At 38.9% G+C, this 23,713-nt stretch overlaps 1 pseudogene; it reads right to left on the reverse strand.

The window, feature by feature from the left end:
* Positions 1–23,713, reverse strand: part of LOC131957352 (uncharacterized) — a 57,396-nt pseudogene that overhangs the window by 15,365 nt on the left and 18,318 nt on the right.

Below are 23,713 nucleotides of genomic sequence, written 5' to 3' on the forward strand. Positions count from 1 at the left end.
CTGAGTCCACCCAATATGATGGGTACCTAACTCACGTTAGGGGAAGTAAAGGTGGCTGGGCATATTGCTGACCACACTATCTCTTCATATGCCGAAGTCACAGAAACAAGTGAACTCTACTTCACTTGCCCCATAGACCGTCAGGTTTGAAAGGGAAATTTTTTTTTTACTTTAAAAAAAAATCTTTAACAACTGGTCACTCTTTAAAACATCGAAAAGATTGGGAAAAAAAATCATAAAGGAATAAAAACCCGATCAATAAAGAAATGTATTGCTTTATATTTATAATTGAAGGGAAAAATTGTCGTCATTTTCACATAGCTGACGATTTAATTCCTTTCGATTAACATTTATCCTGGGTCTTATCTCAATCCTCATACAACAAAAATCTATATCTAGGTCTTAGCTAATTCCTCAAAAATATCAGTGTAATATTAATAAATAATAGATTTGTTTGTTGCTTAAATTAATTGAACTAAAACAGAACAATATTCATTATTTTTGTGTTCCTGTTCTTGAAGAGACCCCCGTTATTCATTAAAAAAACATTTAAAACAGAAAAATATAGCGTTCAGAAAACACTTCTAATTAAGCTAATTATTGTTCTGAAACTGTGTCGTCACATTAAAAATGAGAAATTGACAAAGAAAAGCGGTTAATTAGGCTAAATAGTCTTCCTCAACATTATAATTAGCTTTAAGAAAAAAAAAAAAGATAAAAACTCTATTGTGCACAAAAAGATGAAAAGGAAAATGTTACCAACACAAAATTCGTGCGCAATTTCACCTAGAGCGGATCTTGTGCGGATAGTCTGATCAAGATGTCGTGTGGATAGTTTGACCAATATGTCGTGTGGATAGTCTGACCAATATGTCGTGTGGATAGTCTGACCAAGATGTCGTGTGGATAGTCTGACCAAGATGTCGTGTGGATAGTCTGACCAAGATGTCGTGTGGATAGTTTGACCAAGACCTTATGTAGATAGTCTGACCAATAAGTCGTGTGGATAGTCTGACCAATATGTCGTGTGGATAGTCTGACCAAGATGTCGTGTGGATAGTTTGACCAATATGTCGTGTGGATAGTCTGACCAATATGTCGTGTGGATAGTCTGACCAAGATGTCGTGTGGATAGTCTGACCAAGATGTCGTGTGGATAGTCTGACCAAGATGTCGTGTGGATAGTTTGACCAAGACCTTATGTAGATAGTCTGACCAATAAGTCGTGTGGATAGTCTGACCAATATGTCGTGTGGATAGTCTGACCAAGATGTCGTGTGGATAGTCTGACCAAGATGTCGTGTGGATAGTCTGACCAAGATGTCGTGTGGATAGTCTGACCAAGATGTCGTGTGGATAGTCTGACCAAGATGTCGTGTGGATAGTCTGACCAATATGTCGTGTGGATAGTCTGACCAATATGTCGTGTGGATAGTCTGACCAAGATGTCGTGTGGATAGTCTGACCAATATGTCGTGTGGATTGTTTGACCAATATGTCGTGTGGATAGTCTGACCAATATGTCGCGTGGATAGTCTGACCAATATGTCGTGCGGATAGTCTGACCAATATGTCGTGCGGACAGTCTGACCGATATGTCGTGTGGATAGTCTGACCAATATGTCGTGTGGATAGTTGAGCCAAAGCTTTGTGCGGATAATTGTACTCCAAACACCTCGCATAAGAAATCAATACCTTTACTCACCCTCATAGTAAAAGGTAAAACACATATTCATCAGGGTTTTGGCGGGCGAGAAATCTTCAGCTTCGTTACATTCAAACAAGCAGACGGCAAAATACTGCATCAACCGGAAGAAGACAGGCTCTATGACACGTTTGTTATGGACCCTCTGAAACACAGGAAGTTGGTTTAAAAAAACAACTCTCTTGAACAGCGTCATTAGTAACGCATTAGACGCAAAGCTGCGTTAAGGAACATAAAATAAATTTAAAAATAGTAGAAGTTGAATTTCTTCTGGGGGGAGTGGAGGGGGTTGGTTGTTAGGGACACATGTACCTTAAAAAAATTTGAGCAGCCTTGCTTCAATTTAGTAAATAAACTTTAATGCCTATTAAATCTGAAATGTAGCCATTTTATTTGCACTGGCTGAAACACCACAAGTTTTTTTTAATGTGGGGACTGGGGGGCTGTCACTTTGGGTTGAAGGCAATCAGATTAAATTTTTCTTAGCTGTAAGTTCAGGGGGTGGGTTGGGTGGTGTTAATTGGAATAGCCATATATCTTCAAAATGATGGGACTGGAAAAGTCATTTACCCGTAAAATATTGGGTGGTGAATAGCAATTTACCTTTAAAATCTTGGGATCGGAATAATCATTTACCTGTAAAATCTTGGGTGGGGAATAATCATTTACCCGTAAAATCTTGGATTTGGAATAACCATTTACCTGTAAAATCTTGGGTGGGGAATAATCATTTACCTGTAAAATCTTGGGTGGGGAATAATCATTTACCTGTAAAATTTTGGAATTGGAATAACCATTTACATGTAAAATCCCGAGAGTGAAATAACCAATTACCTATAACATTAAGTGAGGTAGTGGAAAATCCGCTTACCTTTTAATTCAAGGTGGAGAGATTGAAATATAATCTTACCTGAGAATTGACACACCTTGAAAACCATAATCGACCAGGAAAGTGCTGTAATTAAGGAAAATTTTAAAGTTCATAGGCCTTCAAATAAATTTGAGCAGGACATTTCAAATCAGATAAGCCTTACTGATTGCTTTAAAATGTTGCAACGCTGTTAATTAAATAAAAAATTCCGATCGTTAAATTTTTTTCACTTTAAAATTTGGAGTTTTTGTTTTTAGAGAATGTGCTAGACGCTTTCCTATTCTATGAAGATTATTTCGACAGAAAGATCACACAATAATAATTCCCTCTTCGCAGCCTCAGCCCCTCCTCACGCAGTTTTTTTTTGCTCCCGGGGGCCGGGAAGGGGGGAATCATACTCGAAACTTCTCGAACAGGGTGGGGAGAGTGGGGGTTGGGCGGATAATGCCTGAACTATATATTTTCTAGATGTATTCCAGGAAGGGGAAGTGACCCACGGAACAATGCCTGAAAGAACCCCCCCCCCCCCCCCCCCGAGTACCTGATCCAATGAACGGAAGAGGCGTCTAATCTAGACTCCATTGAATTAAATCTTTCAATTTCAATTACAGTTTTCATTAGCAGGGCAGTGAAAATTTAAAAGCGTTATAAATAATCCTAGGAGTCGGGTAATTAAATGTGCCAAACACGAATAACCTCAGTTCTGGGGTTTGGATTTCTATTATAGACATTCATATATAAACATATTATTGGATTCCACATATGTGAGCTTAAATTATTTCGGAATTAAAGTAATGAGATATGTTTAAGGCAAAGTCTAGGTACAGTGTGAAAGTCGTCATTGGTTAGTCGAAGCGAACCACGTGACATAAAAATATCTTAAGCTCGGTTCCCAGAAAAACTGCGCATTCCAAAAACTGCGCAACGGAACACTACGCAAACAGAAAAAAAATGCGCAAATACAAACTAATAATACTAATACAATTCAATTTTTTTCATAGTTAGTGGAAATATATTTTATTATACTATAAATTACTTGTAGTTATTACATGCCTAAAAATGCTTGAATTTTAAAAAGAAATATACCCATGCGCATTTTTGTGTGCGTTATTTTCGGTTGCGCAGTTTTCCGTTGCGCATTTTTCTCGGTCACCATTAAGCTCATGCCTCTACTCGTTTCACCAGGGAGATTAGGTTTATTCTTCGCGTGACCAGCTCAAGTGTCAATAGTAACAGGAACCAGATTTTGACAAGAGGGCAGAGTCTGAGATTGAGGATTTTTTTTTTTACTGCGCGATTTACATTACAGTTGTGTGCGGTTGTGGGAGGGGATATCTTAAAGTTAAATAATACCTCGAGATGAGTTATTTACATTACAGATAAGGGTCGTGGTGATCTTAAAGGTATACATGATACCGCGAGAAAGGTTATTTACTTTAAAGATTAACACTTTAGTAAAGAGTGGTTTGATAATAAGGGTACCCCGATTTCTATTCAATACTTTGGATTATTTTTGCACCCTTCCCCCACAATGAAGTATTCCTATAAAAGAAAACGTATTTTTTTTTAGATGAGATCCACTATTTGTTGAGGGATTAAGGGCATAGTCTAGGCTACCGGCTACATCCGGGTTAGCTTTGATGTAAATTATGTGTTAAATAGTTTACAACTATTAACCTAACACCCCTTGTTACGATATGTCTTGTTAGTAATTGTTACGTCCCTTGTATTATATATATTGTAGTTATGTCCCTTGAATATGCAGCCTCTGTCTACTCTATAGTCTATAGTTGTGTAGTTGATGACAGTGAGTTTTGCTATGAATGAGTCTGTGTGAGAAAACATGTCATATGCGCTGTACTATGTGCAAATAATAAAGTTAACTTGATTGCGTCTACAGTTATACTCCACGTGCTTGGAAAAAAGTAATGTACCACCCCTTGATTTAGAAGAGTCCATTTTAAATATTATAACATAAATGGTATTAAAATCCACCTCATCCAATTATTAAACACCATTCATTTTTCTTTCTTTCTTTAAATAATTTATTTCCGATCAAAAACTAATTTACAAAAGGGGTTCAAATATCGCGTGCATTACAAAATAGATCCCCATTGGTTGGAATCTAGCCAATGAGGAGATAGGTTGAGATCGCCCATAGCGGGGTCACCTAGAACACAATTGATTAAAAAAAAATGATAAACGCTTGTGATGAAGTGAAACAGTATTGATGTCAGGGTAGTTTCAGTAGGGTAATAAGAAGTGCAGGCCCTTCAATCATGCCATTAAGGGGTTAAGCTATCGTCATGTTGAGCGAAGGCCTACACCTGAAAAAATCCCCAAGATCACAGGTTCAAATACCGGTCAAATATCTGTACATGAAAAACGTCCGCTAGACATAGATGAAGCCTCTTTTGCCAGCCCTAAGATCAAGAGTCTTTCAAGCATCTCTTCCAGGGGGGGGGGGGGGGGGGGGGAGGGGGGAGAGGGGGGAGGGGCACGTCAAACGAAATATAATTAATATAGGAAATACATACTTCTACCAGTGTCCACTCCCACTCGTAAGTTTTAGCCCGTTCAAGCTCACCTACCCTTGGAAAAAAATGTCCGCAAAAAAAAAAACCCCAGGGCTAAGATCTGTTATCTATGAAGGCAGCGCAGTACCCATAGTCTCTATCCCTTGAGCTAAAAATAGCCTAGTTTGTTATTTACTTATTGAAATCCAAAATGGCTGAATGTCAACTCACCTGACACAGTTCTCCAAATTTGGCTTTCTCCGTCTGTGAGATGTCCTCACTGGAAGATACAAGAAACTGGGGTTAGTATGTGTGTTACACGTTTATGTGGGGAACTGAGGGAAAGGGGGTGGGGCATCAGCACATGTGGTCATCAGCACACGCGGTTTTCAGCACATGTGGTCACCAGCGCACGTGGTCATCAGCACATGTGGTCACCAGCACATGTCACGTGGTCATCAGCACACGCGGTCATCAGCACATGTGGTCATCAGCACACGTGGTCATCAGCACACGTGGTCATCAGCACACGTGGTCATCAGCACACGTGGTCACCAGTCACCAACACAAATGTCACCGGCACACGTGGTCATCAGCACACGTGGTCATCAGCACACGTGGTCATCAGCACACGTGGTCATCAGCACACGTGGTCACCAGTCACCAACACAAATGTCACCGGCACACGTGGTCATCAGCACACGTGGTCATCAGCACACGTGGTCATCAGCACACGTGGTCATCAGCACACGTGGTCATCAGCACACGTGGTCATCAGCACACGTGGTCATCAGCACACGTGGTCACCAGTCACCAACACAAATGTCACCGGCACACGTGGTCATCAGCACACGTGGTCACCAGTCACCAACACAAATGTCACCGGCACACGTGGTCATCAGCACACGTGGTCATCAGCACACGTGGTCATCAGCACACGTGGTCATCAGCACACGTGGTCATCAGCACACGTGGTCATCAGCACACGTGGTCACCAGTCACCAACACAAATGTCACCGGCACACGTGGTCATCAGCACACGTGGTCATCAGCACACGTGGTCATCAGCACACGTGGTCATCAGCACACGTGGTCATCAGCACACGTGGTCACCAGTCACCAACACAAATGTCACCGGCACACGTGGTCATCAGCACACGTGGTCATCAGCACACGTGGTCATCAGCACACGTGGTCATCAGCACACGTGGTCATCAGCACACGTGGTCATCAGCACACGTGGTCATCAGCACACGTGGTCACCAGTCACCAACACAAATGTCACCGGCACACGTGGTCATCAGCACACGTGGTCACCAGTCACCAACACAAATGTCACCGGCACACGTGGTCATCAGCACACGTGGTCATCAGCACACGTGGTCATCAGCACACGTGGTCATCAGCACACGTGGTCATCAGCACACGTGGTCATCAGCACACGTGGTCACCAGTCACCAACACAAATGTCACCGGCACACGTGGTCATCAGCACACGTGGTCATCAGCACACGTGGTCATCAGCACACGTGGTCATCAGCACACGTGGTCACCAGTCACCAACACAAATGTCACCGGCACACGTGGTCATCAGCACACGTGGTCATCAGCACACGTGGTCATCAGCACACGTGGTCATCAGCACACGTGGTCACCAGTCACCAACACAAATGTCACCGGCACACGTGGTCATCAGCACACGTGGTCATCAGCACACGTGGTCATCAGCACACGTGGTCATCAGCACACGTGGTCACCAGTCACCAACACAAATGTCACCGGCACACGTGGTCATCAGCACACGTGGTCATCAGCACACGTGGTCATCAGCACACGTGGTCATCAGCACACGTGGTCACCAGTCACCAACACAAATGTCACCGGCACACGTGGTCATCAGCACACGTGGTCATCAGCACACGTGGTCACCAGCACACGTGGTCATCAGCACACGTGGTCATCAGCACACGTGGTCACCAGTCACCAACACAAATGTCACTGGCACACGTGGTCATCAGCACACGTGGTCATCAGCACACGTGGTCATCAGCACACGTGGTCACCAGTCACCAACACAAATGTCACCGGCACACGTGGTCATCACTAAATAGGTGAACTCATTAGTTTAATAATTTTTAAAAAATTAAAACTGTTGATAACAAATCTATCATCGTCTTTTCCCGTTTGTGCTTAAGTTACACGGGGCAGATGAAGTAGAGTTCAACTGTTTCAATGACTTTGGCATATGAAGGGATAGTCTGGTCAGCACTATGACCAGCCGTTTTGTTTTTTGTTTTCCTAACGTGATTCAGGTACCCATCAGAGCTGGATGGACTCAATGACGCCGTACGGACCCAAGTCAGGGAACCATACTCGAGACTAGTGAATCCATACACAAATTATAATTGGTTGATTTTCGTAACTGTTTGGGGAGAGGGGGGGAGGGGGCGGATTTGGAGTCGAAATCACATTATACCAGTTTAGGTTAGTGTCAGGCAATTAATGTAAGACGGGGGAAATAGGAATAATACTTTTTACTCAACATGATAAATAAATATTTTCAATACACATTATGATGTTTCATTTTGAACATAAACGACGTATACATAATTTTAAAGAGCCCCCGAGATACATCTTTTTAATAACACATAAAGGATGTTTTTTTTAATTAAACATAAACACATTTTAATGAGACATAAATTGTATTTCTGCTAATAACAAGATGTACATGAACGCATAAACAGTTCAAATTAAAAACGGAAGCGCATGCATTATAAACGAGACGCCTTCATCGAAATAGACAAACCAACAATTTTTTACACGGACATAAAAAACCTGGCACATGAAAATGGATAAGTCATCCATTATGCAGGATAAAAACATATATTCAGGATGAAAATAGATGTAGGGAAATTTGATTGAAGATGAGAACTTGAGTATATATGCGAGACATTCACAACAGCATGACTTACTGTTGCACAACAGACCTCAAGGGACTCAATTGGTGAGGGATGGGGTGGTAGTATATTCGCTGGATGGGCAGACTAATATGGGCTCTCTACATTAATTTCTTGATGACCAATGTTTGTTTTGTATTATTGGGGAAAAGTGTGTTCGATTATAGATGCATAGAATATAGATACCTGCTATACATACATACATGAATACACAATAACATATTACGTAAATATAAATGAAAAAAAATTAGATAAAAAGGGTGTTATCCAATATTATTGCATATGAAAACGAAAGTATATCCTTATACTTAGTTTTACTCCGACCACCAAACTGTTCATTAGAAGGAAACTACAATGAGCAGTGTTTCTTCCAGATTTTTCCTCCGGGGGAGGGGGGGGGGGGCACTTGAAATTTTTGGGGTGGGGGGGGGGGGCGGACACTGATAAAATGATACATTTTCGAGATAAATTCCATTTCTTCCATTCACGAAGAGATGCTGGAAAGAAACACTGACACTGAGGTAGGTGATTGTTGCGTGATATCTACAGACCGCTGAGTGTGCATCACATTTTTATAGCATTCAGCAGTTTTTGTGTGGCAGAGTATGATGGCTTGAAAATGCCCGGCACATAACACGGTTTGAGAGGAATTCGAATATGACAATAAATATAATATTTATGCATTTCGATATAGACAAAAAGAACTTGAAAAAATTGAACGCACAATTTGGTAGAATGCGAAATTTCCCGAATTTAAGATGAGAAGTAATGGCTTAGCGTAAAGTTGTATACATTCGTTAAACACGAAACGTGCTGCTAATCTTGATATGGATAAATTAAATCCTTAAACCAATCTATAACCCAATCCTAACTCTTACATTAAACTGACCCAAAACCTAACGATGTAGTGTGGTACCTTGATATCTCTAATTACATGGATTTTGTAGAACATAACGACAGGACAATGCAGTATCGTTTATTTTCTCTCGTTATCAATGTGGGGGATAGGATAAGGATTATGATTAGGGTCAGGAGGATAATCAGGGTCAATGATAAGGATTAAGGTTGGGGGTCAAGGCCTTGGGATAAGACTCGCGTTTAGATCGCACTTTAAAAAACCCCTGTCTCCAAATTTCCAGCCGTCAGTTTGAGCAGAGCAAGAGCAAGCATAGCGCTACCACACGATATCACTTTGGAGTGTGTATGTAGGATGGATGGCCGGACTTGAGACGTGTGTGGGGTGGGGGGGTTGGGGGCAGAAGATAAGGAGCCAAGTCTGTGCAGGAAAAAAAAACCCGCCATAAAATTGTCTTCTGCTATAAGCTCCCAGACGTGGCCATCCATCGATTGACCCACTGCAGACGACAGAAGATTGGTAAATCATTTGAATCAGGCAATCGTAATTACCGGAGAATCTAATTAGAAAAAAAAAACGAGAGCAACTTTGTGAAAGAAGATTCAGACAGCGAAATGAAGAGTTTCCTTGAAGAATGCTGAGTAGATCTTCAGCGGAGAGAAACACACAACTGGATGGAATAAAAATTCGCTTTTCTAATGTAGACTTTAATTAATTTTTATAAAACGTTGCGTAGGGCTTAATTAGATTGTCTAAAATATATGTAGGCCTTAATTAGTTTTTCTAAAATATATTCAGCCCTTTTCAGGTTTACAAAAATTATACGTAGGCTTTTTTTTTAATTTTTCTAAAATATATTTAGCCCATATTAGTTTATATATATATATATATATATATATATATATATATATATATATATATATATATATATATATATATATACTTTAATTAGTTTTTCTAAAACATAAGTATATTTTAATACATTTTCCTTCAATATAAGTTGGCTGTAATTAGTTTAAAAAAAATAGATATAGGCATTTTATTAGTTCTTCTAAAGAACAAGTGAGCTTTTTAATTTTGTTTTCTTCTTAAAATCGTTACAGTGGATCGGCCAAAAAAGTAACGCTGTGTTCAAATAAAAATGCGAACTATAAATATTGTTCCCTTTATGTGCATTAAAAATATATTTGAATAAAATCATAGAATTTCACAGGACACCGGCGCCCACAGCATTAGACATCACAAACCCTGGCTACGCCACTAGGATTAGTTTAAGGAGGGTGTCTATGTGTGTTTGTGGAAGGGGGAGGAGGGGGAGAGGCAAAATAAATCTGAACTTTTTTTTACCTATCGATTCACAATCTCAGATATAAAAACACAGTGCATATATTATATAACGTGGAGGGGGGCAGGGGTTGGTTCATCCTTTTACCCAGATTTAAAGGATCTTGGATATATTATATAACGTGTTGGGGCTGGGGGTTGGGTTCATGCTCGGGTTATATTTTACACTGATTTCCGCCGAGTAAAATGAATGTAACACTTAACGTAATTAGAATGGCCTTTTGTTTTTAATTTTAACACAAGATACAGTTTGACAAATTTCACTAGTAGCAAATGGCATTTTAAAAAATCACATATCTATAGCAACAATTTTTTCTGCCTTTTATGTATGTATGGGTGTATAAGTAAGTGTGTGTAGGGGAGGTAGGTGGGAAGCTCATATTTGAATGTTACATGAAATGAAGGGGTTGGACTGTCGTTTTTTTTCATTTATGTCTTTTATATATAGGCCTATATATATATATATATATATATATATATATATATATATATCTTTTATATATGTGTATATATCCGATATTTGAGTGGACTATCGAGTTATCTTGTAATTGCAGACACAAATGTTATTTTCTCGACCAGGCATGAAAATAAATAAACAAACCTCATGCTGGGGACACACAGAAAACTAAATATAGAAACAATAATGCCATGTTTTCGATTGGCTGGCGGCTGATCCAATAGCTGTACAGACACATTTTTTTTTAACACTGTTAACATGAAGCGAACATTTAACAGCCGGCTTTCTCATTCAATAACAAGGAACTAAAATAACGTTTCTAGATACAACATTCAGAACTATGGGAGGAAAAAACCTGGAAAAACAACAACAAAGCACCAAGAAAGAAACTAACATCATTTAACATACAAACTTAAGTCTTTGTCTGAATATTTTACAACATTGAGTTAAAATGTTTACTTTTTGCTTAATATTTTCTATTATGCTGTTTTATATAGTTGATTCCTTGTCTGTCTAACCAGAGCGCCCTAGGCTAAACTTATTGAAAGGCCCCTTCCACACAAATTAATTACTAAAAAATACATATAAGAAAAAAATTAATCAAAAGTGACATATAAATAATTAATTCTTTATCGATTGCGTACACGTTATAAGTAGACATCAAAATCAAATTTTACTTGCCTCCTTCGTCCCAAAAGTTTGTGCTAATTCCTTCAATTCCAGTTTGCAAGCGTAATCACATTCTATTGACATTGTTGCAAAGTTCACGAGTCTAATTTGTACTTTACGACACAGTCCCCCCCCCCTACCTTAGAAAATTCCAAGTGCTCCCCCCCCCACCCTCCCGGGAGAAATAAGTCTGGAACAAAACCACTGAAAAAAACCCACAGCTTTTGTGGTGTTGGGCTCTCTACAAACCTCCCAAGGTGAGTTCTAAAACGGAACTTACCTGTTTTAAGCTTGACTGTCTTTAGTTTTAATTGTAAAATGTCTATATTGTGTGATTATGTAATGATTTTTATTTTTGAAAAAGTTTACAAATGTTGTAGATTCCAGCCTACGATTGTTATATACGAATCCTTTAGGAGAGGGTGAAAAATATCAACAAAACACTTAATTAATTTGATGATTTTTTTGCCACTAAGACTATTTTAGAAGCATTTGTTGTATGTCTACTAACATTAAGTATTGCAATATACAACGGCTGCTGATGTATTTGTTTTTCAACTTGATAATGCAAGAACACCTACCAAACTATTTCGTTTAGAACTTCGGCTCTATATAATTTTTACAATAGAAAATAATAACTTAAAGTTGTATTTATAAGTAAGCGGTCAACCTAAGGTACAAGAATTTGAAATTAATGTAAAGTTAAACAACAAATTATCTCCCTTTTTGAAATCCAAACATCAATATTTTATTCAAGGGAAATAACGTTCACAAGAAAAGCTGAATTAAATAAGTGTAACTAAGACATGCTTGAAAAACACAATAAAACGTTTTAAATTCATTATGTAATAATTATAACAGATCTGTTATATTAGCTATGTAACTGTGTCAACAAAATATTTTTTACCAATTGACTACTAAACTGTAGGTTTTGTGTGAAAGTCAAAACACGTTAGCTTTATTATAACATACTTGTAGTCAATTTTGATGACATGCATCAAATTGTATTGATTGGGCATATGTGCTTGGGAAACCAATTTTTTAATATAAAAAAGTCGTGGCTACAGTGTGAACTTTTGACTCCGCAGCACAAATTTCAAATTTATTCAAATTTATTCAAATTTATTCAAACAACGGTTACAATTGTAGGCACAAAGGCCTTTTTTCACTAACTAAGCAGTGAAGAGAAACCTAGTTTGCACACCTTATTTTAATCTAGTTCTATTGCCATTTTATTTTTTCCCTTTGATTATTATATATGCAATTGATGTTCATTGTTCATGTCTTTGATGCTATGTAAAATCTATCAAATATATTATTATTACTGATTTAAATGTTTAAAACAATTGAATTAATAAAAATAAAAATTAAAAAAATCTACCCCCTCCTCTCTCCCCCTCTATCCACTCTACCCTCAGACATGATAACCCCACAATCCCTTTAACTGTTCCAACGACCCCACCACCCACCGCAACATCAATATCCAGAACTTATTTAAAGTTCTAAATCTTGTCTCTTTCCCCTCATCTTTCACACTGCAACCTTTTGAAAACTCAATGCGACCACTACAACACCCCTTCAACTAGTCAACTTAAGTTGTTTCCCTACATAGAAAATGCTTCACTGTCCCATTGACCTTCTCTGAAAAATTTCCTTTGCTCTCCCCACCCAGACTTCTGACACTTTCTTTTGACCTCCACCCCTTTTACTGTCATCCTTTGCAATTTTTTTATAATCAAATACATGACATCATGTAAATATTCATTATGTACATTTGCAAAACCTTTCGTTTTCATTTGGTGTTCAAAATTATGTTAAAAAATTTGATGTTGATGTAATTGTTTTAATTGCAAATAAAAGTATTTAAAAAAAAAAAAAAAAGTCGTGAACTGATTAAGACATGGGTTCCCAAACTGGGGGTCTCGCCAACTGGTAGACCAAACCCTAGCATTGAAAAATAATTTTTAGAAGAATATCTGAAATTCGGCTTTACTAACATTACTGCAGGTGGAATAGAGAAGAAACAATGCGTACTCTGCAAAGTTGTTCTTAGTCATGAGTCGATAAAACCTTCAAACCTGAAACGTCATTTTGAAACGAGTCATTCGGAACACACCTACAAAGATATGGAGTTCTTTCGTCGGCATGAAACTAGTTGCAAACGCCAGAGACAATCGAACAGGAAGTTTTCACAAAGGAAACACAGCATTAGTACAAGCATCATTTGTTGTCGCATTAGAAATAGTCAAGCAAAAAAAAAAACAAAAAAAAAACAAAAAAACCCTCACACACAGTAGGATAAAATCTCACCAAACCCTGCTTGATGAAGATGGTGAAATTAATTTTTGCGGATTCCAGTGCAGTAAAGATGCAACACATATCACTGCCTAATAATACTATTCAGCGAGTTATAGCAGACACGTCCATAGATGTTAAAGAACAAATTTTGAATGAAATCAAGCTTTCACCATTGTTTGCTTTTAAAGTTGATGAATCAATAGGCGTGAGTTCGTGTTCGCAGTTGCTTGTCTTTGTGAAATATATTCATTCAGATGTTAGCAAAGAAGAGTTGTTATTTTGTGTCGGCTGTATCAACATCCTCCCTGAGTGCTGTACTTGGAGAAGACTACTTGGCTAACAGTTAAAATATCGCTGTTTATGAACAGTGTTTCTTCCAGACTTTTTTCTCCGGGGGGGGGGGGGGGAGACACTTGAAATTTTCGGGGGGGGGGGGGGGGGGGGCTGTAGACTTTCTTCGGGGGGGGGGGGGGCGGACACTATTAAAAGTATATATTTTCTATATAAATTTCATTTTGTTAGGGGGGACCCCCCTCCCCTCCCCCCCCCCCCCCCCCCCCCAAGAGATGCCTGGAAGAAACTCTGTTTATGAAATGCAACCGTTATCGTTTATTAATTAGATTAATTAAGATTTTTGGATGATTTCATTTTTAAATATAGCGTATAGCTAGAAAAAAATTTATTTGGAGTCTCACATACATTACACTCGTACAACAAAGGACAAGTAAAATATTTGACAGAAGAAACATGTGTACGCATCGTGATAGAAGACTGAGGTGTACGCACCATGACATAAGACGCATGTGTACGTATGATGGAGAGGACTGTTGTATGTGTAGGTGTAGTCCTATACCGCGTTGTGTGGACAACTAACGAGACCAAGAATCCAACAAATGGATTGACGGTGCTACAATGTTATTACACAAACACAAACACTGTTATTACACAAACACAAACAATGTTATTACACAAACAATGTTATTACACAAACACAAACAATGTTATTACACAAACACAAACAATGTTATTACACAAACACAAACAATGTTATTACACAAACACAAACAATGTTATTACACAAACACAAACACTGTTATTACACAAACACAAACAATGTTATTACACAAACACAAACAATGTTATTACACAAACACAAACAATGTTATTACACAAACACAAACAATGTTATTACACAAACACAAACACTGTTATTACACAAACACAAACAATGTTATTACACAAACACAAACAATGTTATTACACAAACACAAACAATGTTATTACACAAACACAAACAATGTTATTACACAAACACAAACAATGTTATTACACAAACAATGTTATTACACAAACACAAACAATGTTATTACACAAACACAAACAATGTTATTACACAAACACAAACAATGTTATTACACAAACACAAACAATGTTATTACACAAACACAAACACTGTTATTACACAAACACAAACAATGTTATTACACAAACACAAACAATGTTATTACACAAACACAAACAATGTTATTACACAAACACAAACAATGTTATTACACAAACACAAACAATGTTATTACACAAACAATGTTTTTACACAAACACAAACAATGTTATTACACAAACACAAACAATGTTAGTACACAAACACAAACAATGGTATTACACAAACACAAACAATGTTATTACACAAACACAAACAATGTTATTACACAAACACAAACAATGTTATTACACAAACAATGTTATTACACAAACACAAACAATGTTATTACACAAACACAACCAATGATATTACACAAACACAAAGAATTTAAATGGGTTAATAAATAACGAACATTTAGTATTTTCAAAAATAATTTTTGGTACTTTCTAAAATTTAAAAATAATAAACAGAAGATTTTTTTTTACCTTGGATGGAAGACCTTATCAACGAAATATTTCATGAACTCGATGCTCTCCAGCGTGACGTCATCGGGCTGCGAGTCCACGCTGTAGTTGGAGGACCAGGACTTCTCCGAGCCCACCGAGGCGGACCGGTGGACGGTGGTCCCCCCGTACTCCACGTCCGACGAATCGATGCTCGTCCCAGCCAGCATGCGCTCGTTGCCCTCCACGGACGAATCCGGACTATTCACAATTATTTCCGGTTCCGGTTCGAAGCAGATGAGATTTTCCGGCGGGACCTCCGCGGAAAACACGGCATCTATTTCCGGCTCGACGTAATCGTCGAAGAGCATCTCGTCCACAGTGCTGGAGCGTCTTTTGGTGTTGGTGAACATGGGCGCCTTCTGGCGGACGTGGGTGTCGTCTGCGCTGTCGGAACCCCCTCTGTCCGAACCCCCTCTGTCCGAACCCCCTCTGTCCGAACCCCCGCTGTCCGAGTCTGATTTTTTGAATGTCTGTGACATGTCAGATTTCTGGACGTTTTCCGTCAGTCGGATCATCTCGCTGGACATCTGCTTGACCTCCTCCAGCAGCTGGTTCTCGTTGAGTCTGTCCGCAGAGTTGCCGTGGCTCAGCGCCGTGTCCTTCACGCGATTGTTCACATTGACGCCTTTATCAGCGTCCGGGGTGTCTGTTATGGGTCGGGGTCACCGCATCCCCTGTTTTCGAGGGCTTCTGAGACCTCGGGGCGGGTCTCGGGTGAGCCGAGGACGAATCGGAAGCGGCCTCGTTCTTGGCGTTGTGACCCAGTCTTCCATTTTGATTTTCCGTGACGTCATTCCCGCTGGCGTGTGTTGACGCGGGGATCGTTTCCCTAGACGTGTAGATGATCGGCTCGTCGAAGCTGATGTTCATCCCGTTCACGGAAAACCGATCCTCGGAACTGGCCCGCGTGTGGTTACCGTGCTGATTCCGCATAGTTTCAGGAGCGTCTTCCGGCCGGCTGTCGGTTCTAGTATACGCCGGCATCGACGACATTCTTTTGATAACATTCTCCTTTTCTCTAGAGCTCCCCATTGAGGGGATTCTCTTCGGAGGCGGCGGTCTTGGAGGAGGGGTGTTCGGAGCAGGAGGCGTGGTAGGGGAGGACCGCTCGCTCTCCGTGGCATTACTAATCGTGTCCGTTTTCGGGGCGAACGTGTTTTCGATTTTACTCGAGATATCGCTGAAGAGCCCGTTCTTCTTGGCCACCATGGAGCTGAAAAACTTGGAGGTGCCATCTGCTAAGCTCTCGGACAAAGACCTCCGTTCCTCCCTCGTGCGGCGGCCCGGGTAGTTCTGTCCGCCCCCGTGCGCTCCCTGACCTCTGCCATGGTCCATCTTTGCGTTGCAGGAAATCAATGTGGGAATGCTGGAACACGCATGCGCAGCCTCGTCGAGACTTGGTAATTGCTGGTTTCGTCTCTTATAGTTCCATCTGTTGGGGTAGATAGAGAATAGATGTCATTAATAGGAAGTCACGTGAGGATACTCGAGCTGCATATTACCCATTGGGTTAAGCTTATCTGTGCATGGGTTAGATCTATCGGTTGTATGGGGTTAACTTTATTGTATAGGTTTCTTATCTTATGTTTCGACATTATATATCATACGGGCTTAACTTTAACTAATATATGGGATTAGATTATGATTATATGGGCTTAGCTGTATGTATTGTATGGACTTAACTTATTTATTGTTTGGATTTTTAATGTATTTTATGGGCTTAACTATCGCATGGGCTTACTTTACGTATAATCGGCGTGAGTTAATCTAAAAAATAGTTTTTGGGAATTTTTATAATCAAGGGTTGAGAATTAAATGTTTGTGTGCGTGTGTGTGTGTGTGTGTGTGTGGAGGGGGGTGGAGTTGAGGAAAAATGTGAGAGCTGAGGTTTTTAAAAAAAATGTTTTATTTTCCAAAAATTAGGCTATGAAAACAATCAAACAATGAAATAACGTGATCAAATTCGTGGACATTCTTTTTAATTCACGCTTACAGACATCAGTTTATGGGTACCACGTGACCTAGCTAATCCCCCCACGTTTTGAAGGTCAGAATAATTAACTTTCATTGGATGCCGCCCCGGGGCTGTTCTTGTCAGTCACCCCCCTCCCCCCCGCCTCCTCCCATATTCCCTCAAGGGGGTCTCGTGTTTAAGGGTGACAAATATGGCGGTGGAAGTATTTGACAGGTCGTGAGGTTAAATCATTTAATAGTTCATGGCAGACTTCTGCGTTAGCTTACGTTAGTTAGTTAATTTTAAGTCAATTATATTTTAGTTAGAACTGGAAGGTAAAACTACGTTACGTAGCAAGGAAAAGGAAATTAAATCAATGAGTTAAGAAAAGATGCAAGGAGTTATACAGAAGTAGAACATAAATCCTTATTGAAAATATATATTTTTTTACAGCAACTTAGAATCTTTAAAAAAATATTTCGTATAGTTAAAATTTGTCGATATCTGGGACGTGCTGTAAAGCGCACGGTTGTTAACTTGATACACCATTAATTACAGTTTTTCTTCCAAGCATCTCTTTGGGGGGGGGGGGGGGGGGGGGGGAGGGACAGACCTCCCCCCCCCCCCGAAGATTCCCCCCTTCCCCGAAGAAAGTCTACTGCCCCGCTGTACGTAATGGAATTTATATAAAAACTTTATACTTGTAACAGTGTCCGCCCCCCCCCCCCCCCCAAATTTCAAGTGCCTCCCGGAGAAAAAAGTATGGAAGAAACACTGATTACTTAGTTCTGAAATCTGACTGGGGAGGGGGGATTATTGGATAAAGTATATATTTTCTATATAAATTATATATTTATATACATGGTTCCATGACAAATGATCTCAGGACAAATTATCTCAGACAAAATATCCCAGACAAAATATCTCACGGACAAATGACCCGAGGACAAATAAAAAAAAAAAAAAACCAGGACAAAATATATCAGGACATAGAGTTCATCCTGAGAGTACATGTGATTTGTTTACTTACGGCTACACTGATCCTTGATGTAGCAATATATTATAGCAACCATTCTTTTGCATGGTATACATGACAAAAGACGTTTAAACCGAGTTTTAAAAATAACTTATACTCGAGATAACAAGTATCGGGATGGGGGAGCTATCGTATTTAATGCCACAAGGTCGAGGTTTAGAACTCCATTTCTCGCGGTTAAGGTATAAAGTGGTCGATGGTATAATTGTATCCGTCCCGCCCTGGTATCCACAGGGGAGGGGCATGAGGTATCGAACTTTGAGGTATCGAACCTTCAGATAGGTCGTGTCTGCATGTGTTGTCTTTAAGATGTTTTGTTGAACGTCTTGAAAATCTAAGAAAACTTGTAGATCCAATGAAGGTCGTCTTATTGTTAAAAAATCAAATTAATTAGACTTTTTTACTTTATAAAATTAAGGTAACTAATTAGGCCATATAATTAATCAATTTCAAGCTTGAATGTGTGTTGGTAAGAAATGACCATTTAAGGAAGAAATGGCCGAGTGGTCACTAGGCCGGACATTAGATTCAGTAAATTCCTGCGGTGGTTTGGTTACATATTGTAAAATGGCGGAATACTTAAGGCAGTGGTTTGGTTACATATTGTAAAATGACGGAATATTTAAGGCAGTGGTTTTTTTAACTTAGATTCGATCAAACCCCAGGGGTTTGGTGAATCAGTCTCAAGGGTTCGGCGAAGGTCAAAACACACACCCGACTCATATGATTCACGATCGGATTTTGTCAGTGCGGACGATAGAACTATTAAGAAGGGTTCAGTGAATACTCAAATAAAACTGGTGGGTTTTGGTACCTCCTGAAAGCTTAAGAACTACTGAGCTAATGGAAATCTACAGATCTCTTTCATGGGCAGTAGTCATAGAAACAGAATATGTGCGTTGGCCGTGTTAGAAAAAAAAAGACATTAGTTGGTTGTGTTTTGTTCACGTTAATTGCACATCATGAAACAAAATACGCTTATGGAATAATCAATGAGAGAGCTGGAGGCAAACACTTAGAAGATGTATCAGGAAGACAATGGACTTTGAGGCTTGAAAAAAAATTCTCTTTTGTTCGGTAGTTAGCCCTTAGGATGTGGGTGAAAACTCGGTGAAATAAATCACAGGGAGTTGTCTACTCCTGGCTTGATGGATGGTCGACCTACAAGATCAGTCTAGGGTGAGGACACCCTATGTGGTCTATGCTGTATTCTGTGGTCTAGGCTGTAAGGCTGTATTCTGTGGTCTAGGCTGTATTGTGTGGTCTAGGCTGTATTGTGTGGTCTAGGCTGTATTGTGTGGTCTAGGCTGTATTCTGTGGTCTAGGCTGTATTCTGTGGTCTATGCTGTATTCTGTGGTCTAGGCTGTATTCTGTGGTCTAGGCTGTATTCTGTGGTCTAGGCTGTATTCTGTGGTCTAGGCTCTATTCTGTGGTCTAGGCTGTATTCTGTGGTCTAGGCTGTAAGGCTGTATTCTATGAAAGCTGTAAGGCTGTACTCTATGAAAGCTGTAAGGCTGTATTCTATGAAAGCTGTAAGGCTGTATTCTATGAAAGCTGTAAGGTTGTATTCTATGAAAGCTGTAAGGCTCTATTCTATGAAAGCTGTAAGGCTGTATTCTATGAAAGCTGTAAGGCTGTATTCTATGAAAGCTGTAAGGCTGTATTCTATGAAAGCTGTAAAGCTTTATTCTATGAAAGCTGTAAGGCTGTATTCTATGAAAGCTGTAAGGCTGTATTCTATGAAAGCTGTAAGGCTGTATTCTATGAAAGCTGTAAGGCTGTATTCTATGAAAGCTGTAAGGCTGTATTCTATGAAAGCTGTAAGGCTGTATTCTATGAAAGCTGTAAGGCTGTATTCTATGAAAGCTGTAAGGCTGTATTCTATGAAAGCTGTAAGGCTGTATTCTATGAAAGCTGTAAGGCTGTATTCTATGAAAGCTGTAAGGCTGTATTCTATGAAAGCTGTAAGGCTGTATTCTATGAAAGATGTATGGCTGTATTCTATGAAAGCTGTAAGGCTGTATTCTATGAAAGATGTATAGCTGTATTCTATGAAAGCTGTAAGGCTGTATTCTATGAAAGCTGTAAGGCTGTATTCTATGAAAGATGTATGGCTGTATTCTATGAAAGCTGTAAGGTTGTATTCTATGAAAGCTGTAAGGCTGTATTCTATGAAAGCTATAAGGCTGTACTCTATGAAAGCTGTAAAGCTGTACTCTATGAAAGCTGAGCTGTAGTCTGTGTAATTTATAGAGGTGTATTCTGCTCTCTGAAGACATACGTATTCTGTAGCTTGGGTTTAAAGGAAGCTGAGCATTTAAAAAATACAATTTCATGTTCCTAATGAAAAAATAATAAAGAAACAAAATATGCCGTTTTAAAACAAACATTATTAAGTTATAAAATCTAAGCTCATTAACACAAAGCTGTCCCTATATTGGAGTTCGGAAACATTTTTAATTAGATTATATCTGCTTAAACTCTGACGTATTTCGGTGCTGATATTTATATCTGTATTAGCAAAATCGATACCCTTATTATGTGTAGCTGTATCTAGTAAATAAATAAATCTTTAGTTTATTTATTCTTTGCTGCTTCCAACCGTAATCTTAAATAATAAAACAACATCAGTTCTAACACTCTAACCATAAACCTAGCAATATATAGCCTTATTTATACCGTCCAACTTGGATTTCCCAAGTTTATTGCTTCTATTTTATGGAGAAAAAAAATAGCATCAAACATAGAATACTCAACATACTAAGTTTGAGTTTTGTTTCATAAACGCTTTAAAACTGGATATTTTTCCCTCTAGTCTCTAGTGGCTGGAGAGCTGTCAATTTTTTTTTGTACATAGCAACATCGTTATCTCGCAAAATGAGTCCAATATGACATTCTCCTTCAACAGTTCCTCTGACAAAATTGTATACCTCGCAGTGGGACTGTCATGTGACGACATACCGTGACAGAAAAGCAGTAATCGAAGCCAGATAAAACACATATTACTGTTCGAGTACGACTTCTAACGGATAATATGGCGTCATGTTCGCTGCGAGAGTGATCCTCAGGCGCCTTGACGTCATAGACAATACGTCATCACACACGGGAGACAATTGATCGGATGATAAGAGAGAGAGAGAGAGAGAGGGGGGGGGGAGGGAAAGAGAGGGAGCAAAGAGTTATCAGATTAAAATTGTATCGTCTGGATCGTGTTGTAGGGACATTTTTAAACAGCGACATTACCCAGGGGAGTGTTTAGAGAGGGGGAGGGGTGGGGAGAGAACAATTTTTGTAAACATGAAGCTATAATCCCCCCTGTCCGGCATTTCTTTTAACATTTATGTTTCCTTTTAAAGGAGAGTTTTAATTGCAAATGGAACCATTTTAGGTTGGATTGTTTCCAGATAGGCAGGCTTGTTTAAATAATAATAATAATTTAAAAAATTAGCTTGAGAAATGTTAGCATTGGGGTTAACGGCACGTTTCACGTTGTTTTGTTTTGGTTGCCATTTGCTTACCTTTTGGTTACCATTTGCTTACCCTTTGGTTACCATTTGCTTACCCTTTGGTTACCATTTGCTTACCCTTTGGTTACCATATGCTTACCTCATAGCTATTTCCCATCTATATGTGTTACCTTCCTGTTACAACAGGGTAATAGGGTTTCTTTGAGACATTTTTCTCCGGGGGGGGCGCTTGAATTTTCAAGGGGGGGGGGCATTTACAATTTCCGGGGGTTGATGCTGGTTAAAGTATATACTTTGCATAAAAATTGCATAGCATTTTCTACTCCTCGGGGGTGGGAGGGGTGAGTGGGGGGGGGGGGGGGGGGCGTTGATCCTCCCCTGACAGATACCCCAGATACATCTTCTAGCCCTAAATTTGGAAGTTCGGTTTCCGAACTCAAGTTCGTATCACGTCCCAGAGTTCACTCAGCTCTGATGGGTACCTGACCCTTGTTAGGTAATGTAAAGCCGCTAGGCAAAGATCTGACGAGCCTAGTCTTTAAGCGCCTATACCAGATACTACTTCACCTGCGCCAGATTGGGAGGTTTGAGGTAGTTGGGAGTTCTGAGATAAGGATGGTCTAATCACCAGAAAGCAAACAGAATCCCATTAGCTGTTATCTCATAATTAAAACGATTTTTTTTACCTCAACGTTATCGTATTAGTTATCTCCCCTTCATACGTCCCACCTAGATTATAACTCAATCGATTCATCTGTTATAAAAGTTCGACTCAATTCAGTTTATCGGGGGTTTACTGATCACTTTCCTTGAGACTGGCCATTAGGTATTTGTTTTGGTAGGGTACTGATTGCATCATATTCCCCCTCCCACCCCAACAAATATAATTAACAACAGAGGCAGAGGAGGTTTGATCTTTTGTGGGCACCTAAATCAATCAGGAAAATTAACCACCCAGTTAATGACCTCATAGTCTAGAACATGTCAAATTAAAACATCATAGTCTAGTCTATGTCAACTAATGGCCTCATTCTGGGTCATGACCTCAGAGTCTAGGGCTAGACACAGAGGCGTATCCAGGTTTTCGTTGAAGGGGGAGCGAAAAGAGCAAAAAAAGGCGCCGAATTTTTAACACGTTCTATATACGTGTATTATATATATATATATATATATATATATATATATATATATATATATATATATATATATAATTACTAGCTATATGTCATTACTTCGCTATGATGTAAAATAAATTGAAAGTAGCACTCTGAAGAAATAAGAAAAAAACACAATGTAGGCCGACAAAACAAAAATTGTATCAATCTAAACAATATATACATATATATATATATATATATATATATATATATATATATATATATATATATATATATATATATATATATATATATATATATATATATATATATATATATATATATATATATATATATATATATATATATATATATATATATATATATATATACACTACAACCAAAAACATTGAACCTAACACTATCTGTTTTGTAATTCTTGTAAAAAAAATTCTTACATAATTCCTGGGTAATTATTTAAGACAAGTGAAATAGGGGAAATAATCACTCTCTTAATATAAATATGTATATATCTACACATTTAATTATAAATGTC

The sequence above is a fragment of the Physella acuta genome, unplaced genomic scaffold (genome assembly GCF_028476545.2).
Source record: "Physella acuta isolate Inbredline_101_S28 unplaced genomic scaffold, ASM2847654v3 ptg001234l, whole genome shotgun sequence".
Lineage (NCBI taxonomy): Eukaryota > Metazoa > Mollusca > Gastropoda > Physidae > Physella > Physella acuta.